This window comes from Eucalyptus grandis, chromosome 3 (genome assembly GCF_016545825.1).
Source record: "Eucalyptus grandis isolate ANBG69807.140 chromosome 3, ASM1654582v1, whole genome shotgun sequence".
Lineage (NCBI taxonomy): Eukaryota > Viridiplantae > Streptophyta > Magnoliopsida > Myrtales > Myrtaceae > Eucalyptus > Eucalyptus grandis.
Window position 1 is genome coordinate 52,668,539 of NC_052614.1, and position 20,722 is coordinate 52,689,260.

The following is a 20,722-nucleotide window of genomic DNA, read 5'->3' on the forward strand; positions in this document are numbered from 1 at the left end:
GGAGCACATGTCCAGAATCTAATGCGACCGGCTTCCCGTTGTCTAAGAGCGTCCCATATAAGGGTTACCGTCTAGCTTAACAACACAAGACGGGTTCTCTTAACCAACACACGATCACTCAATTATGGCCCAAGGCACCGTGCATTGCACTCAAATATCTCCATTAGAATGATGAACCTTACCTATTTTATTTTTTATTTTGATACCCAGGGAACCTCCATGCGCCGCTTTGCGGTGGAGTAAACCTTAGAGGAGCAAAAGAGTCACCACCACCCTTTCTGTCCCGGGCAAGTCGTGGGTTCCTTTCCAACAAGGTAGACAATGCAGAGATTCGAACTCCAGACCTCTCCCAAAAGGAACTGAAGCTCAACCACTACGCCGTCACCACGGGTGGTTCTTACCTATTTTATTCGTATTAGAAATACACAATAAAATAGTCGTGCATGGGTACACGGTCGATCAAATCAGAAAATTGATATTTTCCAATTTAAAATCCCACTATTTTATATAGTATATAAAATTATTTTCGGTATTAAAATCCGATACCTGGCATTTTCTGAATAAATAACGAAATTCACAAATTTTAGAATTAAATACTCAAAATTCCAATCGGCACTCGATTTGTACAATTTAACATTTAACTGTAGAAATTAACCACACTATTAAAATCAGCACGAAATTCGGACACTTTGGATATCCTGCTCTAATTTTCGGAAAAATATTTAATAATTAAATAATTACTAAAATTAATTAAATTAATTAATTTAGATACCGAAAATACTAAACAAGGATGTAATCGCTAAATTAAATACCAAAATGGGCACGAAAAATTTCCGAACCTGTCTAGATAAATAACACATCCTATGTAGGCCTTAATTAATCTAATCTAACCACATAATATGCATAATTAACTAATTAAATCACTAATCTAATTTAACTAACCACCCAATCCCTAATTAATTTAAACTAAACATCCCTTAAATGTCATTAGCCTACTAAGAAGAGTTTAGTGCATAAACTTACCAGTGAAAACCGGTTCACCACGCGGTGGCCGAAATCCGAACTTTTGGTGGCGTCAACAGACACTTGGACTGCGCCCAAAAGGCCTTGTAAGTCCACAGCAAGTGCTGGGCTTGGTCTGCGGGTTGGGCTTGCTTCAGTGGGCTGAAGTTCACGGCTGCAGCGGCTGAACTTGTGGGCTTCAAATGGGCTTGACCAAGACTAAAGATGGGCTGGAATTCATGTGGGCTGAACGCACGGGCCGTGAAATTCGCTGGTGTGGCTTCGAACGGGCTGAAGCTTGCTTCGGGCGAGGATGGGCTGGCAGCGGCAAAGCAGAAACTGTTTCGGTGGCAGAGGTGGATCGGTGGAGTTGCTTCGCTGGCGTGTGCTGCTTCGGTCGATTGATGCTAGACGAGTGGAGATTTGCGGTCAACGTTGGGGGAGAGCTTCACCGGTTTTGTTGACTCGGTGGGCTGCTGGAATGCTGGGGTGAAACCGCAGCGTGAGAGAGGAAGTGGAGATAGGATTGATGGGGAGCAGACGGGTGGTAGCAGCCTCAGAGGGGAGGAAGGGAGGTGGCCAGCTGGTGGAGGCGTTGGCAGAGATGAAGAAATCGAAGGAAACCGAGGCAAAGGAGGATCGGTGGCGCTGCAGGGTTGACTGGAACGGAGATGCGGACCACGGTGGGGCAGCTTCGGACGAATGGCAGAGGGAAATTCGGTGGATGAAGATGGTGCGGCAGGCGTGAGAGAGAGAGAGAGAGAAACAACGATGAGAGTGCTGCCTCGAAGGAACAAACGAAAGGGATAAAAAGCCAAAATGAAAGTGAAGCAAGTAAGTCGGCAGCAAGGAGGGAAGCGGCTGGATGCGCGAAGAGGATGGGAACGGTTCAGCGTGCTCGGCAAGCTTGGGCAAGAAAATGGGAAGGTCTACAAATAATATCCCTCCATTGATTGCATGTCCCCTATTTCTTTCTAGAATAAATTTTACCAAATAATCATTTTTTGATGCTAAAAATCCAGGCCCTTCTACAAGCTCTGAATTTCATCAATTGAGCTTCAATTCCTCCATGAATTTTTCCAATTAGATGTCCAATTTCGCTGTAGAAAAATCTCATACAAATTTCTGCAAGTCCCCATCGCCAAATAGCTTGGTAAGGAGGCCAAAATTCCCTTCAAATGAGCCCATCCGAATTTCTGTTAATTTCCAAAACGTCCGAATGATTTTCCGTAAAAATCTTGGAATCGCCAAAATTTTTTCGGAGGTTAAGTCGACATTCCTAAAATGAATTGTGACACGATAGAACTTTCAATTTCTGAAATCGGGTTTAAATTCGCGGTTAATTTCAATCCGACGTGATTTTAGCGTGATTTAGTCTATCGGGTAGCTTTTATGAATTTTTAGTGCATTGGACCGTGGTTGATTGTTTTCAAGCCACATTGTACATCTTCGACTCATTGGTAATTCTCGATTGTCGTGAAAATCTTGAGATTTCAAATACGGACACATGGTACAAAAAATGACAGAAAAATCAATCTAGTGTCGTTCGACAAAAATTTTGCAATCAGTGGAATCACCCACATACTAATCACATATCTTTATCGAATCGATTTATCTCCGGTCTCTGATCAATTTTGACGGTCCCGTAATGACCCTTGTAGATCAATACGGTTGAATAGTCGATTCCTAGTCGAATTCTCAAGTCCATTGCGTTAAAATACCTTAGTGGCTTTCCCGATAGTCTAGTAATCTCATGAGTGATCAACTCAGAGAATAGCGCTATAGGCGCGTCAATGAAAAGCCCGATTTATTTAATTGAAAACAAAATTTGAAAATTCAGGTTGTCACGAAAGTAAGAATGCTAGTGTTTACTTATCGAAAAGAAAAGAAAGTTTCTAACATGGTATCTTTAGATAGCAGAAGAGAATATCCCAAAATCTACAATTCAACCAAACATTTCTTTAATTACAATATAGCAAATACGTCAAACCTATTGTTCATTCATTTGACATGACTAATGTAATGTGGACAACTAATTACATCACTCGCATGATGGGTATCACAAATAATTTTTGTGTTTGATTCTTGAAATTGCTTGACAAGTTTTTGTAGAAGTCATGATCATATTATAAGATTATTGCATAAAATATGTGATTATTGCTGTCTAGCTACAATTTTTAATCACTTCAAGCCAAATTGCCATATGTTCTAACCGATGTCACCTTAGATTTGTGTTAAGAGGGTTAATGATCATTTCATCTATTGAAGCACTTGAATTAGGTCAACTGATGCATGTAATTTACCTTTTTTTTTATTACAATAATAATAGTCATTGTACAGCAGTAGAAAACTTGTTCCTCACCCTCACAAATTAGTCAACTTGATCTTTGAATAAGAAAATATTCCTAATCTATCACTGCATCCAAGCTAACCATCTATGCATTCATATATCAAGAAATAGCAATGCCAAGGCTTACTTATTAAAAAGGAAAAGAAAGTTTCTAACGTCACATCTTTAAATAGCCAAAAAAATCCCAAAATCCGCACTTCAACCAAAACATTTCCTAATTACAATACAACAAACATGTCGAACTTAAGGTTAATCGTTCTACATGGTTAATGTAATGTGGACGACCAATCACAGTGCTCGTGTGATGGGTATCATAAATAATTTCTATGTTTGATATTTGAAACAATCTGACTAGTTTTAATAGATGTCATGACCCCTATTATAAGTTATCTGCACACAATATCCCGTTGTTGCTATCCAACTATGATTCTCCACCATTCTAGGCCAAACTGCCATATGTTTCGACCAATGTCACCTTGGATTTTTCTTGGGAGAGTTAAGGATCAATTATGTACTAAACCACTTAGATTAGGCCAACTAATACATAATTTGCCCATTTCTTGTTACAGCAACAAAAGTCCTTGCACAACAGCAGAAAACTTGTTCTTTACCCTCACAAATTAGTCAACTTGGTCTATGAATAACAAAATATTCATGATAGATCACTATGTGAAAGCTAACCATATATGCATTCACATATCCAGAAATAGGATTTCCAGTGATTATTGAAGAGGAAATGAAAGTTTCAAACGTAGCACGTTTAGATAGTCAAAAAGAATATTCTATAATCCACACTTCGACTGAACATTTCCCTAGTACAACAAAAATGACAAACTTATGGTTCATTGTTTTACGTGGCTAACACAACGCCAACGACCAATCACAGTGCTTGCGTGATGGGTATCATAAATAATTTATGTGTTTGATTTTGAAACAATGGCAGATGTCATGGCCATGTTATAAGATTACTTTATAAAATATCCAACCGTAGCTATCTAACTATGATTTTCAATCATTTCGAGTCAAACCACCACATGTTCTGACCGATGTCACATTTGATTTGTGTTAAGAGGATTAAGGATCATTTCACCTACGGAAGCACTCTGTTTAGGCCAACTAATGCATGTAATTTACCAGTTTCTTGTTACAGCAGCAATAGTCTTTGTATGGCATCAGAAAAGTTGTTCCTCACCCTCACAAATTAGTCAACTTGATCTTTGAATAAAAAAATATTCTTGATTTATCACTGCGTCAAAGCTAGTCTATATGCATTCACTTGTCAAAAGAAAATTTCTAACAACGCACCTTTAGATAACCAAAACGAATATCCCAAAATCTGCATTTTGATTGAAATATTTATCTAATTACAATAAAGCAAACATGTCGAAATTATAGTTCATTGTTCTACTAGCGAACGTAATGCTGATGACCAATTATAGTGCTCGCGTGATGGGTATCATACATAATTTGTGTGTTTGATTTTTTAAATTTTTTGGCTAGTTTTGGCAAATGTCATGGCCATATTATAATATTACTACATAAAATATCTGGCCGTCACTGTCAAGTTATGGTTCTCAATCATTTTGGGCCAAATCGCCACATGTTCCAACGGATGTCACCTTACATTTGTCTCAAGAGGGTTAATGATCATTTCATCTATTGGACCACTTGGCTAGCCAACTAATGCATGTAATTTACCTATTTCTTGTTACAACAGCAATAGTCCTTATACAGTAGCAAAAAACTTGTTCTCTACCCTCACAAATTAATCAACTTGATCTGTGAATAAGAAAATATTCATAATCTATCACCGTGACAAAGCTAACCATGTATCCACTCACATATAAAAAAATAAGGATGCCGGTGGTTACTTATTAAAAAGAAAAATAAAATTTCTAACATGGCAATATTAGATAGCCGAAAAGAATATCCCAAAATCCACACTTTAATTGAAACATTTCTCCAATTACAACAAAGCAAACATGTCAAACTAATAACTCATTGTTCTACATGGCTAATGCAATGCAGACGATCAATCATAGTGCTCGCGTGATGGGTATCATAAATGTTTTATGTGTTTGATTTTTGAAACTATCTGATTAGTTTTGGTAGATGTCATGACCATATTATAAAACTACTACATAATATATCTGGCCGTCACTGTCTAGCTATGATTTTAAGTCATTCTGGGCCAAACCACTATATGTTTTGACCAATGTCACCTTAAATTTGTGTTTAGAGAGATAAGGATCATTGCATCTACTGAAGCACTTGGATTAAGCCAATTGATGCATGAGAATTACTTGTTTTTTTGTTACAATAGCAATAGTCCTTGTACAGCAGCAAAAATTTGTTTCTTACCCTGACAAATTAGTCAACTTGATTTTTGAATAAGAAAAAAATTCCCAATTTATCACTGTGTTAAAGCTAGCTATGTATGCATTCACATATTAAGAAATAGGAACGCCTGTGATTACTTATCAAAAAGGAAAAGAAAGTTTCTAACATGGTACATTTAGATGCCAAAATGAATAGCCAAAAATCCACAATTTAATTAAAACATTTCTTTAATTACAATACAGCAAATACATTGAACCTATCGTTCATTCGTTCGACATGGCTAATGTCATGCGGATGACTAATCATATCACTCGTATGATGGGTATCACAAATAATTTCTGCGTTTGATTCTTCAAGTTGTTTCAAGTTGTCTGACTAGTTTTGGCAGATGTCATAGCCATATCATAAGACTATTGCATCAAATATTAGGCCGTCATTATCTAACTATGATTATTAGTCATTTACAGTCCAACTGCCCCATGTTTCGATGAATGTCACCTTAGATTTGTGTTAAGAGAGTTAAGGGTCATTTTATCTACTAAAGCACTAAGATTAGGCTAACTAATGTATGTAATTTACCTGTTTCCTGTTACGGCAGCAATAGTCCTTGTATAGTAGTAGATAACTTGTTCCTCACCCTCACAAACTAATCAACTTGATCCATGAATAAGAAAATATTCATGACCTATCACTGTGTCAAAACTAGTCATGTCTGCAGTCACATATCCAAAGATAAGAATGCTGGTGATTACTTATTGAAAAAGAAAAGAAAGTTTCTAATTTAGCACCTTTAAATAACAGTAAAGAATATCCCAACATCTGCACTTTGACCGAAACATTTATCCAATTATAATATAGCAAACATCTCAAACTTATGCTTCATTGTTTTACATGGCTTACGCAACATAGACGACTAATCATAGTGCTCACATGATGGGTATCATAAATAATTTATGTGTTTGATTTTTGAAATAATTTGACTAGTTTTAATGTCATGCCCATATTATAGGACTATTGCATAAAATATTTGGTCATCGTTGTCTAGCAATAATTCTCAATAATTCCGAGCCAAATTGTCACATGTTCAGATCGATGTCACTTCAGATTTGTGTTAAGAGTGCTAAGGATCATTTTATATACTAAAGCATTTGGATTAGGCCAACTGATATATGTAAGTTACCTGTTTCTTGATACAGTAGCGATAGTTCTTGTACAGCAGCTGGAAAACTTGTTTTTCATTCTCACAAATTAGTCAACTTGATCTTTGAATTAGAAAATATTCCTGATCTATAACTACATCAAAGCTAGCCATGTCTACATTCACAAATCCAGAAATAGGAACGTCAATGATTACTTATTGAAAAGGAAAAGAAAGTTTCTAACATAACACCTTAGATAGCCGAAAAGAATATCCCAGAATCCGCACTTCGATCGAAAATTTCTCTAATTACAATAAAGCAAACATGTCGAACTTATAGTTCATTGTTGTTCTACATGGCTAATGTAATGCAAACAGCCAATCATAGTGTTCGCGTGATGGGTATCATAAATAATTTATGTATTTGATTTTTGAAAATATCTAACTAATTTTGGTATATGTCATAGTCATATTATAAGACTATTGTATAAAATATCTAGCCGTCATTGTTTATCTATGATTCTCAATCATTCCAGGTCAAACCGTCATATGTTTCGATTGATGTCACCTTAGATTTGTCTTCCATCTACTAAAACACTTAGATTAAGCCAATTGATGTATGTAATTTACCTGTTTCTTATTGCAACAGCAATGGTTATTGTACAACAGTAGAAAGCATGTTCCGTACCCTCACAAATTAGTCAATTTGATCTATGAATAAGAAAATATTCCCAATCCATCACTGCATCAAAGCTAGCCATGTGCACTCACATATCGACAAATAGGGACGTTGGTGATTATTTATTGAAAAGGAAAATAAAGTTTATAACGTAGCACCTTTAGATAGCTGAAAAGAATATTCTAGGATCCACACTTCAATTGAAACATTTTTCTAATTACAATAAAGCAAACATGTCAAACTAATAGTTCATTGTTATACATGGCTAACGCAACACGGACGACCAATAACAGTGCTTGCATGATGGGTATCACAAAAAAAATTTGTGTTTGATTTTTTATTCTATTTGACTAGTTTTGGAAGATGTCATGGCCATTAAAAGACTATCCGGCCGTCGCTATCTAGCCATGATTCTCAACCAAACTGCCACATGTTCCAACCGATGTCCCCTTAGATTTACCTTAAGAGGATTAAGGATCACTTCATCTACTAAAGCACTTGGATTAAGCTAAATGCAAGTAATTTACCTGTTTTTTGTTACAGCGGCAATAGTCCTTGTATAGCAGCTGAAAACTTGTCCCTTACCCTCATAAATTTGGCAATTTGATGAATAACAAAATATTCTAGATTTATCACTGCATCAAAGTTAGCCATGCATGCATTCATATATCAAGAAACAGGAATGCCGGTGATTACTTATCGAGAAGGAAAATAAATTTTCTAACATAGTATTTTTAGATAGCTGAAAAGAATAGCCCAAAATGCGCACTTTCACCAAAACATTTCTTTAATTACAATACTGCAAACACGCGAACATATCATTCATTTATTCGACATGGCTAATGTAATGTGGACAACTAATCACATCGCTTGCAAGGTGGGTATTGCAAATAATATGCGTTTGATTCTTCAAATTGTCTGACTAGTTTTGGCAAATGTCACGGTTATATTATAAGACTACTGCATAAAAATATTCGGCCGTCACTATCTAGCTATAATTCTCAATCATTTCGAGCCAAACCGTCACATGTTTTCTGACTAGTGTCACCTAGATTTGTGTTAAGAAAGTTAATGATCATTTCATCTACTGAAGCACTTGAACTTGGGCAACTGATGCATATAATTTACCTATTTCTTGTTACGGCAGCAATAGTCATTGTACAACAGTAGAAAAATTGTTCCTCTCAAACAAGAAACGTGTAAAGATGCGCATAAAACATATTGTTTCTGTGAAATAACATGAGGATCATATCCTCTCTTTGTGACAAAAGTAAAACCCAACAACCAAATTGATTGTTTCACCGTCTTGGTTTGGTTTCAATAGTTACACCAAATTAGACTGAGTTCACCTCTGAATTAGTTCGAATACATGGTCTCGTTGTATCCAATTCAGGCTAAGTGAGCCAGGTGCTCACAAGGGATGAGGAATTCAATTTCAGAGTAGCGCACTGGACTGACCTCCATGGCCTTCTTTGCAAGGAACTACCACCGAATGTTGTGTTATGGGGTCATGTGTTCCTGTCATTCAGCCTATCTGACGACTAGGGCTGAAGTCAAAATCAAAACTAGAGTTCTCAAGACCAATTATACAATTGACAAAACCGGTGACTTGCTTATCGCAGCAGATGGGTGTCTGTCTTCCATTCGACAGAGTTTCCTCCCCGACCTTAAACTGAGGTTCTTTCTGAAACCAATGAATTCAGACCCCCATGCCTTTTTTATTTTATTTTAAATATCGCAAAAGACTTGCATTTGAGCTTGTAGTGTGAAATGATAGCAACTGTTTTGTAGGTATTCAGGTTATTGTGCATGGAGGGGAGTTCTCGATTTTTCAGGACGAGAAAACTCAGAAGCCATTTTGGGGATCAAGAGAGCTTATCCTGATCTTGGGAAGTGTCTGTACTTCGAGCTGGGTTCTGGGACTCATCGCCTGTTCTATGAACTCCTGAACAAAAGGCCTAATTGGATTTGGTACATCAATCAGCCTGAGCCTGAACTGAAGGTAAATCTTCTCGTAGAATCCTCACTCTACTTTTTTTCCATTGAATTTTCGATTTAGTTAACCACCATTGAATGCTGTTATCTTTATCAGGAAAGAACAAATATTTGCCAAAATGTTTATCTTTCCTGCAAATTTCCATCAGGTGAAGTAAATATGAGATGTCAAACTTCCTCAAACATCGTCACTATGAAACAAGTAGTTCTCTGCAAGATTTTTGAGTCTTGACAACTATGTGCAGTCCTAATTGTGAAGACTAGTTTCAGAGGATAGCAATGCAGTTCATAGTAGTAGATCACCTTATCTTGATTACTGCTCCTGCTCAATCCACTTTAGCCCTTTTATAACACGAATGCATCCAGCTTCTTCAAAGGATTATACAAATACTATCTCCTCAGACCAGAACATTCTTAGTTAAAAATATTTTCAGCCGTAGCACTCTTCATATAGTAGAAAAAATCCACATTTTGCTTAACACAGATGCATCAGGAAGCATCTAATCAATTGTAGAGTTCTTTACCATCTATTTAGGTGTGGCAAAAACCAGATAGGAACAACGGAAAATATCATATTTCTAAAATTTCATACGGGGAAACTCTGTTATCATGAAAGTCAGCAGCGAAATGATCAAGGGAATGCACAGAGAAGCAGAGAAAGTTTAGCTTCCTGAGTTAGCTAGAATAATCGTGCATAGATGCATGCATTGATATCTTGGTCTAGACTGGTCTAGACTCCTTTTTATGCAGTCTATTATACAAGTATACTAAAATAAACAAATCAAGAAAGAATCTCAAGAATGTATAATCTACCTCTACTTCGGCATATGTGCTCTTAAGTTTGAGGGGATGCTCCAGAAAAGACAATCTGCACTGCCAGTTGCTGTAGCTATCTCCATTGGTGTCCACAATGAAGGATCATACGTAGAGATCTCTCCTTCAACAGGCTTAAATTCCAAACCAGATGAAACTCCTTGACAATTTTACTAACAGGAGAGGAATCTGCACCTCCTACGTTGTGTAATGCAGATAAGAATGTGGCGTCATCCTCACAAGAATATCCAACTTGCATGCTTCATTCTTCTGGCTCATGGAGAGACAACTTCTTCAGCTCCTCATCCATTGAGCCATCCATTGTATCCCCAAGTAACTCAACATGTGAGGTTAAAATATTATCCTGTTTGTCATTGACTGGTGGAGATATTATATGCCCTGCAATTTCTGAAAAGCGGTTTCAGCATTGCCAGAAGTAGACTTTTGGCACGACAAGACAAGCGAAGTATCTTTGCATCATTTGAATCTAGAGATTCAACATCTATAGTGACCCCACTAGTACAGTTTTCGCCCATAAAGGAAGATGTCCATAGAACATCTGTGCAATCTTTTGCTTGCAATTATCTAAATCAGATAGCTCAGTGACACATGAAGAAGCCATCTGAAAAGTACACTTATCTTTGCTTGAATTGACATCATCAAGAGGAAACACAGTTTCCCCAACCAAAGTATTTGAGTTTGGTTCTTTGTCCAAACAAGTATGGAAGGTCATCCATTTTCATTTGCATCATCATCTGCTGGATTGATTTAGTTTGCAGTTGTCACTTGCAGTCTGCCTGTTGGTGCAAGAATTAGCAGAGGATGCTGGGTCACTGTCTGTACACCTATGCTGAGACGGTTCATCCACACTAAGAGAATTTTCCTTGTTGTTATCTAGGTCCCGCTGCTTCTGCTCAGCCAAGGTAGAATCTTTTAGCTTATTGTAGTCCACCCAGAACTGAGTTTGACCACTGCAAAATTTCGTGAAGAAGAAACAATGTTTAAATCAGAACCATCGGCAAATTCAAAGTTTCCTCTTACAGCTTTAAAATCTGATTCAAACCTTATGGAGTGTTTTGACTATCTGGTATTATTGGGAGAATTTCTGCAGAGGCTTGACCAGATACTTTATCTCTATCTAGTCCAGACAAACTTAACTGCCAAATCAAATGAAGCACAAATGAATTGAGAGGCACACAGCACTACCACCCACATGCCAACATCATTTCCGAAATAATTGTAAAGGTAATCTAACAAGTAAAACTTACCTTCTGCTTGGATATGAAATTGTACAGAGGACTGTGGTACAGCATAAGGAGAAGATTGTAATGACGTATTAGAAGTTGAATCAGTTGGAGAACAAACTAAATCAGCTTTACTGCATAAAGAACAACAGGAGCATCAGCCCAAGGTCGGGAGACAGCATAAGCCCCGTCGAGAAGAACCCTTACCTGTTGAACAGATGCAAAATATCAACATCAACTACTTTATCTACAGAACACCTAGGTTTATCTAAACATAATACGTTGTATAAAACACTTTTAAATAGAAAAGATCTCGATCATCTTTACTGAGTCCCAGGGTGTTGAGTAACATAATATGTATTGTCCTGAACCAAAGAGTTTCACATGTAACCTACCATCCCACAGTATGTCCTCTCCTTGAACTCAATGTGGGACTCGTGGAATCGGAATATAAATACTTAAAACTTGTACATAGAACATGGAAATGTGAAGATACAAATATATACGTTCACTCTTAAAAAGCAATATGCATGCGAATCTAGCTTTTTGGATACTATTAACAATCTTTCTTCAGATGTTCATCATGATTTTTTAGCTGGTAAGTAATTTTGCAATACGATGTAATTTACTTTGAAGTTAATGTCCCCATAGCCACACTCAACACTCATTCCCATGCAACTTGAGTTTCTGTGAACCCAGGCCAAATGTTGACCCAAGCTGATATATTTTGAGTCAACTGACTTGAGATTTTTTCTGGAGGTCTGCAGTGAAAGCCATGGGTTTAGGACCAGTTTGGTTATTTTTAATTTCCTATTTTGTATAGTGATAAATCTCTTTGATTTTCTCGCAATTGTGAGTGTGTGAATATATAGAGAGTTTTCTGCTCAACTTGTGTATTCCAAATTTTAATGAATTCAATTCATCTATCCCCGGTGAAGGTAAGCAAGCCTTATTAATTATGGGTCATTTCTCTATATCTCTCTTTCCTTCAACCTCCTTTTTTTTTTTTTGGCTGGACATGGAAAAGCCTACCTTGAGAGTACTACAAAAACGCCCAGCTTCCAAATTCAGAAACATAGTTGACAAATAATAGAATACTTATGATAGAATATTATGCTGGATATCCAACCATTAATCATTGGAAGACATCAACTACCTGACCAAGCTTTATTTCTCCTCTTTAGGATTGTAGAGCACGTGAATGTTACAGACCACAATCTTTGTAGAACCTGCTGAACTGTCGATGACACAACCAAATGTAACACACAAAAATGATAAAAGTTATCGTGACTTCTAAATAAAAAGGAATGCAAAGAAACTTGACCACCTGTTCAACAATACACATAATCATCAAAATAGGCACCAGGAAGCAACAGATTCCTATTACAAAGGGTCACTTCAGACTGCAAATTAATCTTGCAGTCGCATCTCAATATCAACTTTTTTTCCTCTTAAGTTTCAATATTACCATGGAAGTTTTTCTTTTCATTTTAACAGCTTTACAATTATCATGCTAGGAAGAATGTACCACAGCTTTTCAGATGTTAATGAAAGTCATAAAATTATTCTTTTATAGAATTATGCCAAAGGAACAGCCACACTTGGCAAAATATTTCATTGTTCTTGATGTTCAAAAACTGTATCTAACCAGAAATAAAAGCATGACACGGAAATGAGATAGAAGAAAGAAGCAGCAAGCACTTTGGTTGGTTCTGCAATTCTGAAAATGAGACTAAATGGCCTCATTAAGAGGAGGAGCAACAAGCTAACTGATTTTTGTATAGCTTTCTCAACTTCTATTACTAGTACTTAACACGAATGTGTCCATCCTTATTATGTAATTGTATCCTCGTTGCTATGTACTGGTCATTTCTTTGTGTGTCTTTTGTTGTTTGATCGGGGCTTGGAGAGAGAGAGAGATCTTAGTATTACCTGGCTGATTGATGTGCTGTATTTCCAGTCTCATTTTCACTCACTAGCTGTCCATCAAGAAAAACTGGGAGTATGAAATGAGGTCTAAGTAATCACACCGAATGTCCCTGTTCTTTTTATCTCCATTTATATTAGGTTTGATGTACCTCAAGCACGCATATCTGAGCAACATTATACGGGAGCCCCAGCTTATTGAACTCAATGCATTCTTCCTGAAGCAACTTGAACCTAATAAATAAATATTAGTTCATAACCACATTCTCCAAATTAGTTTGCTATAATCTGAAAACTGTGTGGAATTTGAAGAGAAATATATATATATATATATATATATATATATATATATATCTTTACAGAAGATAAAAGAAATTGGCACTGTTGCAAATTAATAAGCTCGTGATCTTATGAATCATGCAAAAAGAAATTAATATTAGCACACATCTAATATCCATCCATATCCACAATTGATGTAATAGAATATATCAAACACAGAAAAAGTCAATCCTCCAACTATAGGCCACGTGAAGGAAGGAATATAAGCCAATGAAGGAATATAAACTCCCATATTCTTCAATAACAAATTGACAGTGGGCAAAACTGAAGGTACTTCTCATCAAATGAATCATTAACATGGCCTAGACCAGCTAGAGCTAAAGCACTCGTGCAGGCATCATGCTTCTAGCAGATTTAATCATACCATGACCACACACCTTAGCATGCCAAAAGTTCCATGGAAAGGGGAAAGAGAAAGAGAGAGAAAGGAGAAGAGGTATAAAGAAGGGGAGGCATAACAAGAAAGCCAAGAAGAAGCTCACTGAAAATTAATGCTCGACAGAGCTAGATCAATCAAAATTAAAATTGTTCACAGTCGTGAAGGGAAAAAGAATTTTACCTTGAAGCACGCCAAAAGATTGCACAGCCATCAATTGGATTTCCAGTCCACATCTACAAGTGACCAAAAAGCAGAGTTATCTCCATTTCCATAAATCATTTATCCTCTGCAACTTGTCCAGAGATATAAGTCATGATTTATGATAAAACTTGAAAAGAATATCTCAAGAAAAGGCTGGATACTCGCATAAAATATCCAATTGGCATAACAACTAGAATTTAATATTATTATCCACATATAACGTTGTTCACGTAATGAAAATAACATCTGATTCAGACATGCATTGACAAGATTCCTTTGTCTGGATCTGACTGAAGCCATTCTCAAACCCCCAGCTGAGTCAACCATGCATTAGGACATAATTAAGCATCCTTTATCAACTTTTTCCTCATGCAGTTTGGCTGAGAATCAGAATCAAATTGCAATCTCTTTTCAAGAAATTCTAGTGCATCTTTACTCTATTTAACCTTGATACTGTGTCGCACCTTTTTGTATGGGATGAATCGCAGCAAGCTACTAGAATCTGGCCTAAGTTCCAAATCAAGATTGACTGGTTCCATACTTTTCATCCAAACATAAAAATTGAGAAAGGAGAAAACCGGAGAATAAGTAAGATCCTAAAACTAAACATGGATAGCCAGAGTGGCACCTCCACAAAAAATAAATCTAATCTTCCAGTGCATAAGACTTCTATGAACAATCGCACAGATCATACCCACTATCTGCTTAACTTCTGTTGAGTATGTCTTGAATTCTCTATGAGCTTGGACCAACGTTAGGGTTTGGGAGCAATATAAATATTTTTTTTTCTCAATTTATTAGCTTAAGAAGTTGAAACAGAAAGAGTCTTTTTCCTTACCAAAAAAACAGAAAGAGTCTTTATTTTTTGAGCCACTTTTTACAATCCTTGAATTTTCTAGTGGATTTTGCTTCTCTGTTCCTTGTGGTTTTTCCCACAAAGGTTTTTTTTTTTTTTTCGTTATAGTTTCTGCATCTATCATAACAATCTTGTATCAGAACCAAAGGATTTCTTGATCTTTTGGTTGTAGCTTCTAGTTCAACCACAAAATTTGATATTGAGATGTTTGATGGGTGTGGCAATTTCAACCTATGGCAAGTTCACATGTTGGCTGTTTTTATGTAGAATGATTTGAAGAAAACTCTATTCGGGAAAGGGAAGAAATCGAAAAGCACATCGGATGAAACTTAGGAAGAATTGGATGAAAAAGCCCTATCTTCTATTCAGTCGTGTCTCATGAATGAAGTTCCGTAGGAAGTACTAGATCAGAAAATAGTTGCAGGTGTATGGAAGAAATTGGAGATATTTTTTTGATAAAATCCCTCACCAATTGATTGAGGCTCAAGCAACAACTTCTCACTCTTTGCATGGCCAACGGTGCTTATCTTAAGTCTCATATTTTTGAGTTCTATGCTATTATCTCTTAATTAAGAAGTATGGATATTGAGATTGAGGATCACACTCTCTTCTTGTTAGTTTCACTACCATCCTTTTATAAGAATTTTAAAGAGACGATAGCTGTTAGAAAGGTACACTTAAGTGCCAAAATTGAAGTAAAATGGATCACTTGAGTGCCAATCTGCAAAAATCTGGCCAAAATGTCGACGTGGCACTTTTCCGGCGAACCGAGCTCAAAACGACACCGTTTTTCACGTGACGTGGCCAAAACGGCGTTGTTTTGGCCGAAGTGGCAAAAAATAAAAATAATTAAATTAAATTAAAATTATTTAAAATGTTTAAAAATAATAATTTTAAAATTAAATTTAGTTAAAATATTTTAAATTAATAATTTTGAAATTAAATTTAGTTGAAATATTAAATAATTAATAATTAATTTTTTTAAAAAAAAAAGGAAAGGGGGGAGGCGGCTGAGGGCTAATCCCTCAACCGCCGCCGCCGCCCGCTGCCGCCGGGAAGGGCCGGCGACGGGGGGGCGAGGGTCGGCCGAGGTCGCCGGGCCTTGGCTGGGGCATGCGATATAGCTAGTATAAGTACCTAGAGGGGGTGAATAGGTATATAAAGGATTTTTCTCAATAATTGCACAATACTAGACAAATGATAGATTTGAGACAAACAATAATCAAAGTAAGACCGAGAGAAGAGAAAATTGAACACGCGGTTTATAGTGGTTCGGCTTATTTCAAGCCTACGTCCACTTTTCGCATTGACAGCCTATTGGCTGGATTCCACAATGAACAAAGAGATGTTACAGCGTTGTTCTTCATTGATTTCTCAGTGTAGATGATCTACCACACTCTCTCAAGGTATCACTAAGTATAGACACTCTTTGTGTATACAATTTCACTCAAAATGTATCGACTAATAATCAAGGTGCTTCGACTGGAATTTCTCTATCGATCATGCACTAAAGCAACTAGAACGTCTTCCTTTTATACTCCTTTATGCCATCATACCCGTTGGCACTTACCAAAGGAATTCCTCCAATCTACCCGTTGGACGGAATCAATCAAGAAGATCATTCGAGCTATTAAAGGAACCTGACGATAGCCCATCAATCCTGTTCGTCCATACAATCAGGATCTTGGTTTCCAAGAATAGAACCTTCAAAGAATATTTCGTCGACCATCGGATCTTCAAACGATCTTGATTATGAATAAAAGAATCCGTTATATATATCCAGCCAAGAGATCTTCTCCAGAGGATAAGACTAAATCCTCAACCAAATACTTTGGCTCTGGATTGCCTTCGTCACTGGTTTAGAAAAATTGTCAATGAGAATAGTCTTGAGTCTTAAGTCTTGAGTGCTGAGTCTGGTGATTTGAAAGTCTTCAGACTCTAAACAGAAGGTTTGTATTTATCCAGACTAGACTGATAGAAACGTTTTGTCAACTTCAAAATATTCGAAAGATTTCTCCAACAATCTCCCCTTTTGATGGTGACAAAACTTTCCCGTAGATTTGAACAACTTTGACCTGCAAAACATTACTCAAGCAATATAGCTATCTCATAAAGATTAATAAATCAACTAGACTCTGCATCCACAGAAAATCGGTTGTAAGACCATACAACAACACTTGATATAAATGCAAACAGTCAAACATCAAAATCCACACCCAAGTCAGTCAAATTCAAGTTCACACCCAAGTCATACTCAAAAACAAATATTCAAACACAAAAGAAATTTAAAGTCAAAGTTTAAAGAGTTCAAATTGCAATTCTCCCCCTTTTTGTCATCATTAAAAAGGTGAGAAAAGAGTCAAGTCTCGCTTGGGAACGCGCACAATCTGAATTCTCCCATCGACTAGACGATGCCTTCCACCTCTTCAAGTCTTCCCGTAGATGAGCCACCTCTTCTCCTTTGGCATTGGCTTGAATTTGAAGAGCGAGGTCTTTCATTTGATCCGCCGGGGGAGTAACGAAGATGCTTGTCCAGCATTCTTCAGACTTGAAGTTCACAATTCGAGCATAGATTTGACCCTCGCATTTTAAGAACATCAAGGATACAACGAAAATCTGCGGTATTGTTCGTCTGTGCTCACATTTGCTCTTTCGGATGGAGTGAAGGCGGACGATGGAACTTCGTGTAATCGAGCAGATTTGGTGTTGACGTATCATGTCCTTCCTCGGCATTTGAGAAGCCTGAAAATCTTCGGATTTGCTGGTGAGCGACTCACACCTTCACCGTTGACAGCATGTGGTGTAGTCCTTCCTTGCTCGCCATCTCCCCCTATCTCTAGGACCTCAATTGGGGAAGAGTGATGGTCATGCTCTTCAACGTCTTGATTCCCTTTCTCTCTAGCTTCATCTGCAGACTTTTCTTTTACTGCTTCTCCTTCTTCTTCAGCTTCTTTCTCTTCGACTTCTTTCTCTTTCTCTTGTTGCTCCTCTCGCTTCTCTCGTTCTTTTTGCTTGTCCCTCTTCTTCTCTCTCTCGTTCTTTTCCTTTGCTTCTTTTCCTTTCTTCCTGTCGTTCGTTGATTCGTACAGAACGTCTAGTCCTTTTCAATGCGTAGATAGTGAGATCTTCCTCTTCATCTTCATCCTCCAAGATAAGAGTTCTTTTCTTTTTTGGATGGAGCACCCATGGGCTCTTCCCTTTTCTTTGATGCGGAAGATATTGGAGTCTTCACTTTGAACTTTTCCATTGCCTTATTAAGCTCTTTCAAACGCATTTTTGTCAAGCATTTTCAAACCCACCACCATTTTGTCGCATGGTCGAACACAAAGAGTATGTGGAGGTTCAATGTTCAAGTGTCTCGAAGATCTTGGTCACAAGACCGGATAAGGCAATTGGCCCTTGTCCTTCACCATTGCTCTGTACATGTGAAAGAGAATGGTGTGAGGGAGAGAGAACTTCTTCCATGAATTGATCGCGTACATCAATTTCGCCTCGGAGTTAGACACGTCAGTCTTGGATGTAGACTTTGGCCTGATACAGTTGATCACAATTTTGTGAAGCAAGATGTTGTTGGCATGCATTCTTGTGTAGGTAACTCTTCCTTCTGTACTTTTGTCTTTGACAAGTTCCAATGTGGTACGAGTGATTGAAACCTTGATCGGTTGATATCGTCCTTTTTCAACTCCAATTATGTCTGCCAACATGTCCACATCTACCACATAGACTTGGTCTTGAACATCGAAGGATATTCTATTCGCATCTAAAAGCTAAGATTCGAATAGAAGTATGCTGTCAATTGCGCATAACCATCTGTGGTATCGGAGCAAAATTGCTCAAGTTGAAGTAGATTGAACTTCTCCCTTAAGTTCACATTAATGGCATCCAAGAAATCGAAATCAACACTCCTAGGGTTTATCACCCCTCGTTTCAACAGTCTGAAGAACAGATTCTCCTGTTCCTTCGATTTAAACAAATCCATCCTTTTTCCCTTCACCTTCGTAGCAACACCCATTCTAGGTTGAAATTCACTGAACATTTTATCATCATCGTTCCCGTCAGTCGGATTCGGTCCCAATACACGAGGGTCACTTGGAATGTTCGCAAGTGCTTCCTCAGCCTTTCCTTTGGGAGCAATTCCCAAATCCTCCATTCATCGCAAAAAGATATACTCATTCCCATAATTCTTATCTTTAAGGAAGTCATCTATGTAGTTCAGCGGAGTCCCAATGCTCTTCAACGCACGATAGAGCTTGTAAATAAAATAGGGTTTTTGGACTCTTACAGGGCCTGCGTCCTCGATTATTTCTTCCTCCGGTTGTTGACCCGCACCTTGTGGGGTAGATGGTGAAGAGTGACGAGGTGGAGAGTGAATCGGGCTCTGTTGGTGACTCGGTAAATCTTCCTCTTCAAAGAGATCGAAATGGGTAGGCCCTCCTCATTCTCTCGTGGTCCCCTGTCGCGATTCTTGAAGATTTTCTCGAATAAGACATCCTTCTTTGTCGTTGAAAGATTCCTTTACTCGCTTTCCCAAGAAAAGATGACAACTTTCTCGAAGATAAACACGAAGTAGAGACAGATTGGGAGGAGAATGCCTTTTAGGGTTTTGAAGTTTAAGCAAGGAAAACTATATATATACAAGTCAGTTTTAAAAAGGAAAAACCAATCGGCACAAAGGAAAATGAACAGACGCCTCTTTTAAAATCGATAATTGCCAAATAGAAGTTAATCTTTTTGAAAAGACAAGATTCAGTTTTTCTACGGAAATTATAAATTAACCGAACTAATGATCGTACCTTTTTGAGATTGAATAAAATAACAACTTACAGTCTATAGCCATGAATGTCTGAGTCTAAGGGTTGGAGAGTCTTTAGACTTTAACTTCCTCAAGCTTCAAAATGTTGAGTCTGGAACGGATAAAATCGAATTGATTTTTCTCCAAAGGCTTTGTGAATATATCCGCTAGTTGATTTTTTGAATCAACAAATTGAATCGAGATTTCTCCATTTTGAACATGATCTCTAATGAAATGATGTCGAATCTCTATATGCTTTGCTCTTGAGTGAAGGATTGGATTTTTAGTGAGATCGATTGTGCTGGTGTTGTCACATCTAATTTCTGTGCACGAGTCTTCAATTCCAAAGTCTTGTAGCTGTTGTTTTATCCATAGAATTTGCAAACAGCAACTTCCAAGAGCTACATACTCTGCTTATGTTGTTGAGAGAGCCACAGTGCTTTGTTTCCTTGAAAACCAAGACATTGTCCTGCTTCCAAACAACTTGCAAGTTCCCAAAGTGCTCTTTCTATCAACTCGCAACCGGCCGGATCTCGCATCCGAATATCCCCGGAAGATTAAAGTCTCCTTCTTAGGATACCAAAGACCGATGCTTAAAGATGAAGCAACGTATTTAATAATACGTTTCACAAAGACTGAGATGGGATTCTCTAGGATCCGATTGAAAC

The 20,722-nt window shown here is 37.5% G+C and overlaps 1 long non-coding RNA gene and 1 pseudogene across 1 annotated transcript; one reads left to right on the forward strand and one right to left on the reverse strand.

Annotated features, from left to right (window-relative positions):
- The first annotated feature begins 1,821 nt into the window (after window positions 1–1,821).
- On the forward strand, window positions 1,822–9,568 carry LOC120291960 (annotated as a pseudogene).
- Window positions 9,569–10,902: 1,334 nt separating this feature from the next.
- On the reverse strand, window positions 10,903–11,753 carry LOC120291149. The gene is made up of 3 exons (XR_005548999.1): window positions 11,586–11,753; window positions 11,381–11,474; window positions 10,903–11,288 (listed from the first exon to the last, which is right to left on the reverse strand). It is a non-coding gene; the product is annotated as an uncharacterized LOC120291149 (long non-coding RNA).
- Window positions 11,754–20,722: the final 8,969 nt, after the last annotated feature.